Source organism: Parus major, chromosome 1A (assembly GCF_001522545.3).
Source record: "Parus major isolate Abel chromosome 1A, Parus_major1.1, whole genome shotgun sequence".
NCBI lineage: Eukaryota > Metazoa > Chordata > Aves > Passeriformes > Paridae > Parus > Parus major.
This window is the reverse complement of record NC_031773.1, coordinates 67,331,383-67,340,959: the sequence shown is the minus strand read 5'-3', so window position 1 is coordinate 67,340,959 and position 9,577 is coordinate 67,331,383.

The following is a 9,577-nucleotide window of genomic DNA, read 5'->3' as shown; positions in this document are numbered from 1 at the left end:
GAATTGGAACTAATAACTGGCAAATATCAACAAGGGGATTGTGGACACTGCACTGCAGTTTGATGGGTGTCAGCTAAGTTCTTCTTATTCTACAAATGGCAGCTTGAACTCTTAATATCTGCATAAGAGCACTTCCTCTCCTTTGGACCAAATTTTCTAAATTTGCAAACAAAGATGCTTTTACTAATGGGATCCACATCCTCACTGAACCCTGTTCAACCTTGGCTTGAAGAGTCATCTTGGTCTTGGCAGCTGGGACCCAGTTTCTGTGTAACTCTTGCTAACTGTAGGAGAGCAACCTGGAAATCAACTCATCTAGAGCTAGAAGCAGAGTGACATTTAAATCTCAAATCCATTGTAGTGATTGCTGGAGCAGTTGCACTGACAGGTCTGGCTCTGTCCTGGTTTCCAAAAGAGGCAGTTGGGTGTAACTCTTCATGCACTTTAATTATGGAACAAAATCCTAGCTCCGTTGTTAATAATACATTTTGAGATTGAATGCTGCTATTGAAAATGATTCTATACTCAAACAAAGGATTCAGATCTGTCTTTTGGTAGCTGTTTCTACTTAGACACCAAGACTTGAAGCTCAGCATGATGCCTGTGCCAGTGAGCCTTTGAGATGAGAAACCAATAGCATTAAACCCCTAAACTACAGTTTCTTGAAAATATTTTTATATCCAGGCTGTTTTTCCCTGGAACTCTGCAGGAGTGCATGCAAGGTTTAGATTTGCCTGTTACTGAGCTAACCAGTGATTTAAAGTCTAGCAGGTTCTCTTGAAATCCATTCTCTCTGCCTCTCACTGGCACTTTGATTTTAAATCCCTTCTAAAACTGAAGGTGCAACTGCAAGGATTAATTTGCTGCAATGCCCTGGAACCTATTCCTCAGCCTAAAGAAGAAAGGAGCACCTCTGAGCTCATCTCTGTGCTGCAGAATGGGGATTTTTGTCAAGAGTAAGTATAGATATCTACCTATAAAGAAGAATTGCAGCTGATGCAACAGCTGATAATAAATTCATCAACCATAATGAGAGGTACCAAGTCATAGCTGAGGCTCAGATATGCCTGCATCTGCAGGAGAGTAAACAAACTCTGTTCTGAAGGTGATTTTTCCCCTAAGGAGTATTTATCCAGAGGCAGAAGCAGGCTTTTGAGGAAACTGCTTGGACTTGGTGAGGAAGTACTTCAGTATGAATGAAATCTGTGTAGTCTCACATCCCTTAAACACCATTTTCCTCTGGTCCATGTATGGAAATCCATTAAGCATTCACAACTGTGCTAGAGAAGGGTGTGTATTGAGAGAAACCTGCCCAGAACCATCTGTGCTGGACTTCCTACAACTCCCTGTCTGCATTAACTCGAGTACAGACAAAGCAGCCTTCAAACACACCTAAAATACAACTAAACCACACCTAAAACACACCTAAAACACACCTAAAACTGAGAAAAAACCACACAGAACTTGTCTTACTCCACAAAAGTGAATACCCCACAGAGAAGCACTTTTGGCAATCCCAGACTCTGCATCTGCCCTTCCAGGAATGTGCCCAAAGTGTTCTTGCAGGTGTGATGCTAAGCAACCACTCTGTAGCAGAATGAGCTCTCACTGGCAATTTAAAAAGGACAAAACTGCAATGACAATGGGGAAATGTTCTTTACAAAGCGATCACTCTGGTCCTAGCCAGACCTCTGTTGGTCCCTTGCTCCAAAAATATCAAGGATGAGCTTAAAAGCTACAATTCATGATTCAGCTGCAGTTCATGCTGCTACAGGATTCCAGAAATATGTTGAGTGGTTTATAGCACATAAAAAGCCATGTGATTCACTTAAGATACATTTACTTATCTTTACAACCAGCCTTTGTTCTGAGGGTGAAACTTCCACTTCCATTTTTTTTCTTCCTCACGCTCATCTCCTCACTTTATCCCATGGGGATGCTAGCCACCTTTGCTCTCAAAAAAATGACATTGCAGTTATTTTTGTAGTGTTTCTCATCTTGCCTTTCGCTTTGCAATCTGCTCTTTCTATTTCCACAGAACCACGGAATCATCTGGGCTGAAAAGACCATTTTAGGTCATTGAGTCCAGCTTTTACTGTCATGCCCACTGCTAACCACCTCCCCAGATGCCACACCTACACATCTTTTAATTACCTCCAGGGATGATGAATCCACTGCTTTCCTGAGCAGCCTGTCCCAGTGTTTGATGGCATTTTTCTGTGAAGAAGTTTTTCCTAGTATCCAATCTCTGTGGTCCTGCCTTGCTGCAGCAGCTTCTGATTGCTCAAGGTCATTACTCAAAGGTGCCTGAGTTGTGACACCGTTACCTGGAATTCATGAAAAGCCATTTATCTGGGGAATTGCTCAGCACTCCTGCTTTGGTGTCTGCTCTTTGGGAGCATTATTCTGTCCATAGGTCATTCAGCAGCCTCCAGATGAAAGAGAGAATGCTGCAAATCAGTTTATCTGATGGACAAGTGAAATGTCAGGAGAGGAGTTTGTGAGGAAAATATAAGTTTCTTTTCCCAGTCTTTAGGATTACTGCTGCTAATCCATTCACTCATCTTGATAGAGTGTTGTTTATTGTACTTCCATGTTTTTGTTTTTTCCTTTTTTTTTTCTTCATGTTTGTTTATTTTTAATTCCCATTTTCTGGCATTTTTTACCTTCTTGGTAGATTACTTATATAAGATGGAGAAAGTTGTTTCTAAGCACCATTTTATACAAAATATTGTGACTTCCTTATTGTTGTCTCAATGGTTTACATTGCATTTTAGCTCCTCTAGCTACAGAAGCTTTCAGCATTTAAAATTTATAATGAAGGGGGTTGTTATATTTGGCTTTCATAACAAGAACCATTCGAACAGTTTCTTTATTTAGTTCACATGCAATTTACAATGTGTGTGGGGATGCTTGTATTTTTCCTAAAAGAAAAATACAAAGAAAATTGTTCTCTTTTCTGAAAAGGGTATGGAATCTTTATCCTCCTCATCTCTGCAGCTGCAAAGAAAACTCTAAGCTTTACAGAGAAGTTGCTGTTATGCTCTGGGGATGGGGAGCAAATGGGAGAAAAAAATTTACATTTCTGGGCAAGGTACTCCCAGGGTCCCTTTGCTCTGTTGTCCTCACAGTTTATCTTACACTCTGTAAATAGAGAAATTCTGAACAGAGATTGATTTGCTCATTGTCTTATGTGAACCATCACCTTTGTAATTTGTGCTTCAGCTCTGCTGGATGTCTGTGTTAAACCTCTCTGGTTTAGACCGGGCTAGGATTTTTTTGCAATTGCTGTGATAAGAAGCACAAAACATTGCTTTATTTTTCCTGAGCTGCTGCTGCTTAGCTCACAGGGTGTAGGATGCTGTTGTTTACTCTGCTCTTTGACCTCCTGCTTCTTAATTTTGTTTTGCAGCAGTATCTGCCCAGAATCTCTCTTTAAGCAGAAGGTAAAATTGAAGGATGTTGTTGTTACCTTCAGATGAAACGTCAGCTTTGACGATGGAGATAATGAACTGAACCTCCTGGTGTCAGCCAGCAGTGCTCCTCTGTGTGAACACTTCAGGCAGGACTGCTTGGGAACTGCATGTTTTGTGGGAATTTGAATGATTTCAAGATGTTTATTAAGACCAAATGGAATGGCATTGAAACATTGCTTAGAGGAGCTCCTGCCATGGTGCCGTGACATGAGAGTTTTGACTCGGAGGACCTCGCACAGGAAGTTTGCAGGAACAGACTTTTCTGTGAAATACTCAGATTGGAGAGAACATTCAAAATGAATTAGTCACCAAAATACAGAGAAAACATTGAGAGGCAGCTACTTGTTAATGACAATGAAGTTCAGTGACTGAGTTCTCAGCAAATGTGACACAGGGATTCAAATTTGAGCAAAAAACTTTGGGTTAAGCCCCAAAAACGTGGCGTGGAGCAACTGGGAGCTGCAATTTGCTTGGCTTCTAGCTTGAACACCTCAGTCCAGATGAATGCTGTGATCTCCTGTGACATCTTGACATCTGCTTTGCAGTCTGTAAGCAGATGCACAATTTGAGGGGCTGTTTCTAGAAGTGCTGTGATAAAATAGTCCCAAAAATCTTCTGGCATTCATGTGCAGTATCCTAACTTCCAGTTTTCCAAATGGTAGTGGGACTGTGTCCCTTTTGCCTCTTCCTCTTCTCTCATTCCTTTCTTTGCTCCTTTCAGCAGTTTTGTCTGCATTGTAATAGAAAAATAATTGGGGATTCTGATCCTTAAAAAAAAATAAATGTAGTTTGGTTTTCTTTAAATCCTTGTCTGGTCTTGCTTTAGAATTTGACTATAAGCTGAGGAGTTGAGAATGAAAGAGATTTTTCAAGCACTGAATTGTCAGTGTGACCCTTGTACTGGGATAAAAAGGAGGGAATACATAAAAAAATATAAATATATATATTGCATTTCTTTCACCAACTAAGTAGGATATTGTCCCTGTTTCAATTCATTGCTTTTTTATTACATTTTACTGGTATAAAAAAAGAAGTTAAATCTCAACATTCTAATATCTTTAGGATTTTAAAAACAAGTCATCTTTTATCTGTGGATTTTTCCCTGGACAATGGGAAATATTTTTCTCATATCCATGAGGATGCTTTGCATCTTTGAGAACACAACAGAGCTTTGCCAGCAATGCAGGCAGAAAATGAGTCATGAAAGAGATCTCCCTGTTTGCCTGCTCTTTACACCCGTGTGTCTACCCAGAGTTAGGATTTCTATAAACTTTGTTTACAGCACATCCATCACCTGCAACTCTTCCCTTCCTCTCTGTGCTTTTCCCTGACTTAAGCTCAGTTGTACTCTCAGAGTGCAACTCCTTCACCCTCACTTCTGCTGGAAACTCTGGTGTGGAAACCAGGGCAGAGCATGGGATTCTGGGCAAAATTTGAGACAAAAGACAGGGATGGAGCATGGTGCCTTCCCTGGGAAATCTGATGTTAGCAGGAGAGTCACTGTGTGCCTCTGCCTTTTCCCTTTTCTTGTACAATAGGTATTTACACTCCCTGATTACCTTCCCTTATTGCCTTCAGGTGTGTTATCATCCTTGGCTGGGAATAAAGCTGAACATAACAAATAATTTGTAAATGGAGAAGAGCAAGGCCAGCTGCATTCTCTTGTTGGGTTATACAACTGTGGTAACAATTGGTTTTCATTGGAAACAGAAAGAGTCTTGCTTAATAGGAAAGGAATGAATAGAAAACCTCTTCAGTGCAGAGCTATTGACATTCAGAATTATGTTTTTATTGGGTAGATTTGTTGCTCGAAGCCATGTCCCTGAGACACTTCTGTCCCTCCTGTGGTTGGATTCTTGTGCTCTGATGTACCTGCAGTAATTTCTGGTTCTGCAAGGAGAATATGAATAATAACACGGATTTAAGTCCCAAAAAAGGCATCAGATGATCAGTGATTGCAGAGAGACTGTCTGAATTTATATTGGTTTTATTAGGATGTAGTGCCAGTTGAGACAATATTGTAGTACCTTTCAGACAATTTTCTGCGTTGTCCAGCTAAAATACAATTTTTATTGAGACAAAGTGGCCACCAGAGCCATGTCCATGCTGCTGTCCCCAACAGGTGACTGCCCTTTGCTTTACCTTGATGCTTATGTAGAGAAAAAAAGAAGAAATTCCTTCTAACATGTGTTTGGTCAGAGGTCAATTTTCAATAACCAAAGCAAACAGATCTAAATTCCAAATATTGAGGGTAAGAGCACCTTTTATAAAATGATGATGACCTGATTTATTGAAATCTATCTGGTAATATCCAGTTCCTCAACACTGTGTTCCCTTCTGCTCTCCTATTGAATTTGACTTCACCTATATAAAACCCTCTTCATAGGAAACAAAGTTTAAAAGCACTGACAAGAAAAAGAATCTGCAAAACAGATGTTGAAAGAAAGCAGTCAAAAAATCACTGCTCTTATCCTTTTATTTATTCCCTTATTTTTCCAAACTACTTTGGATTAGCTTGCAGCAGTGTCTGTAGCCATGCATGGTTACACTTTAGGGGACAAAATGCTGGGAAGGAATAGTTAAGCTTTGCTCTTAGCAAGAAAACAAGATTTGTTGCCATACATTGTCTGTAAATTCCCTGGAGTGTCTTCCAGTGAATTGCTGGGGTTTGCTGAGATCTGTTTTCAAGTTCCCTCGTGTCTCGCTGGTGGAGCACTGGGGGCCAGTGACAAGAAATAGAAAATTCCAGATTATTTTTAGCCATTAAATGCTACCTGAATATCCCTCTCCATCTTCTCTTCTGTCTGGTATGTGGGTGTTTTGACAAATTACAACCTGGTCATCTACTGGAAAGATCAGTTACTTCCACATCATTTTTTTTCACTTCAAATATTAGTTGGTAAGCCATGGATAAAATTGCTGAGGTAGATTGAAAGGAAAAATTCTTAATCTAGATAATGTCTCCACCAAATGTGAGTAAACACATTTCACTGTGCATTCAGCATTTCTTCAAAACAACTTGAATGTGGTGGAAATTCTAATAAGGACAAGATAATGATTGGCTGCTCCAGCTGAGCAGAGTGATGGCAGGAATCCTTAGGAGGAAGAGGATGTGGGAAGTGTTAGGAAGTTCTCTAGAAAAAAAACAAAAAAACAAGCCAAAACAAATTACCTCTGCATTGTGGAGGAAAAGAAAGCCAAGCCAAAGAACTGGGAAACGACCATTCTTTTTCCATATTGGCCTAGAAGTGTCTTAATTCTGGAATATTCTGGATAGCGAGGACGTGGTGGCAACTGGGATTATTAAGTCACTACCCAACTTAATTATTTTTGTCATTAAATCTTGGGGGCATTTCTGTGGGATAAATGATTCTGTGGGATAAATGATTCTTTTTGTCATCAGATATAAAGTGAGTTTTATGTGATCCCTCAGATCTGTGATCTGAGCTTCTCCAGACTTGAGAATATTGCCTAGCACTGATACTTTATTTAATTTTTTTCAGGTTAAGAAGCATTTCAAAATATACAGGTAACCCATGGAATCTATTTTTTATGTCCTAAAAAACATTTTTTTTTTTTAAATCTAATAAAGTATTTTATTAGAATAAAAACCCTACTAGATTTTCAGATCTGTTTTCAGTCATACTGGTATAGCAGGATTCTCAGTGCACATATTGAATATTCTGCTTTCAAGCACTCTTCATTGCTGTTTTTATTATTTGTTGGGGGTTTTTTTGGGTTTTTTTGGGTTTTTTTTTTTTTGGTGGTTTTTTGGTGGTTTTTTTTTTGGTTTTGTTGTTTGTTTTTTTTTTGAGTAGGGATGGAAATAAAGAGAACAGAAGCAAAACCAGGAACAGAGCTGAGGTCTGGGTACATTTGTGAGGCCCCAAAGAGATGACACCGAGCACTTTGCTCTGCAGGAGAGGAGGGCTGAATGGCACTTCCCAGAATAATTCCACTCAGGGCCTCGTGTCCATGAAAACAAAGGTTTGGAGCATAATTATCCTCTGAACTACACTCACAGGATGGTTCAGAGGGATGGCTCCCACTCTGGAGCTGCTCTGAGGGAAAGCTCCTGAGATGCACACGGATGGGTTCTGACAGCGGCCGCTTTGATCTCCTAATCCACTTCCAGTGCATTACCGCAATTAACCCATGGCAATTCAGCTCTGCTCAACCTGAAACTCCAGGGTCTTTCTGAAGTTTGCTGTGAGGGAAAACACCCATTAGAATGTTTGATTTAGCACGGGGGAGACAGATCCTGTTGACACAGAGTGTTGGAAGCAAATCTCCCCGTGGCACCTTCCTACAGGAAAACCTCTGATGATCTGATCAGCTGAGTTGTGGGAAAGGATGAATGTCAGAGGAAACCCAGTTAAAAACATTTTGCAGAAACTATGATTACTTTATCTAATTATCTCTTTTTTAAAATTTATTTGGATGTTCACTTTGTCACTGCAAATGCAAAGCGAAAACGTCGTTGATCTACTGAATTCTGTGGGTCTTCTTAGAACTTCGCCAAACCTCACAAATCATTTTTAAAAGGTGACCTGAGAACATTCTTAGATTTATGGACCATTTTAGTCCTTTGGAAGTGGAAAACAACCATACTGGAAGCTACTGGATATTGTATTTGCACGAGTTTATCTTCAGCTGAGAATGTGGGCTGAGCAAATCCCAGCAGTGCTGGTTCCTGGCACTTAACTCCTCCCTCCTTCTCCCCAAAACTGTGAATGCAGCTTCTTCCTTGAGGTAAAGCTCCTTCAGCAATATAATTATTCCATTTCCAGCAATTTTTTTTTGGAAAATACAAAAGTGGCTACACCTCCAGGGATTTGTAGTCGGGTTTCTTCATCCTTTGAGGACTCTTTGCAATTTGAAATCCATGTTGCTACATTAGAGATGCTTAAGCTTTTGTTTATGCAGATGATTTCACCCAAAATTGTCCCAGAGTACTCGTCAAGGTTGAATCCAAAGCCTGTGGATGTAAATGGAAAGGCTCCCTCTGATTTCACTGACCTTTGGATAAGCTCATTAAACTGTAACAATGACAAAAATATATTAAATATAGATTGAAAGCATCGTAACAAAGTTATTGTTAAACTCTTTAAAATATTTTGACCTTTGCTATCCAGACTCCCCACACATATGACTTTTATCTGACTTCATTGAATAGTTCTTTCTTTTTCTAACTTATTCCATAAAATATTTTAATTATACAAGAATCTGAGATAAAATCAGCTGAGTAATCAGGATATTTCCAGCACACCAGTGGCCAGCTCTGGAATCTGGGAAGGAGCACAGGCATCAGTGAAGGTGCCACCTGCAGCTGGGACAGCCAGGCTGGGACATTCCCAGCTGCTGATAGAATTCCAACTCCAAATACCAGTTAAATGCATGGGTGTCTGCAATTCCAGGCAGGCTACCAAATATCCAAGTACCTGGGTGTCTGCATAATGTTACCAAAACTGCTTTGTGGTCTGGAGATAGCTGATTAATTCTCCAGTGCAGTTCTGCTTTGAAAACACTCCTGCCTTTAAACAGAATTTGAAGTAGTAAGACTTGTGCATTGAAATCAAATCAGAATTTATGATTCAAGTACACGTTTGAAACAAAATTTACCCTTGGCTTGTCCTGAGCTGAAATTATTCTGAACCTGGTTCTATTTTGTTACTATTTTCTTTTTCTTTATATATGCTCTTTTTGTTTTTTCCTGCTTTCACCCGTTGAAACTAATCTACAGAACAGGATTTTTTAATATCACACTGAAATAATGAAAACTATGCTGTAGAAAGATGCAGGACTGTTTTATGTGTCTAGTAAACATCTATCTAAATATGTGTAAGCATTCACAGCCCCTGCCATGCTTATCCTTTTGAATAATTCTAGAAAGGCAACATATCTTGCATAAATCTCTCATTGGACTCATTGATAAATCAATATATGTGTCTTAGTGAATCTGGCAACATTTACAGCAAGATTCTCTGACTTCCAATCCCCTTCCCTAATTATTGAGTCACATTATTGGTAAAAAAATACCAGCTTGAAATTGATCTTGCTTCAAGTGGAACAAAATTATTACAATGTGAGTTATCAATAAG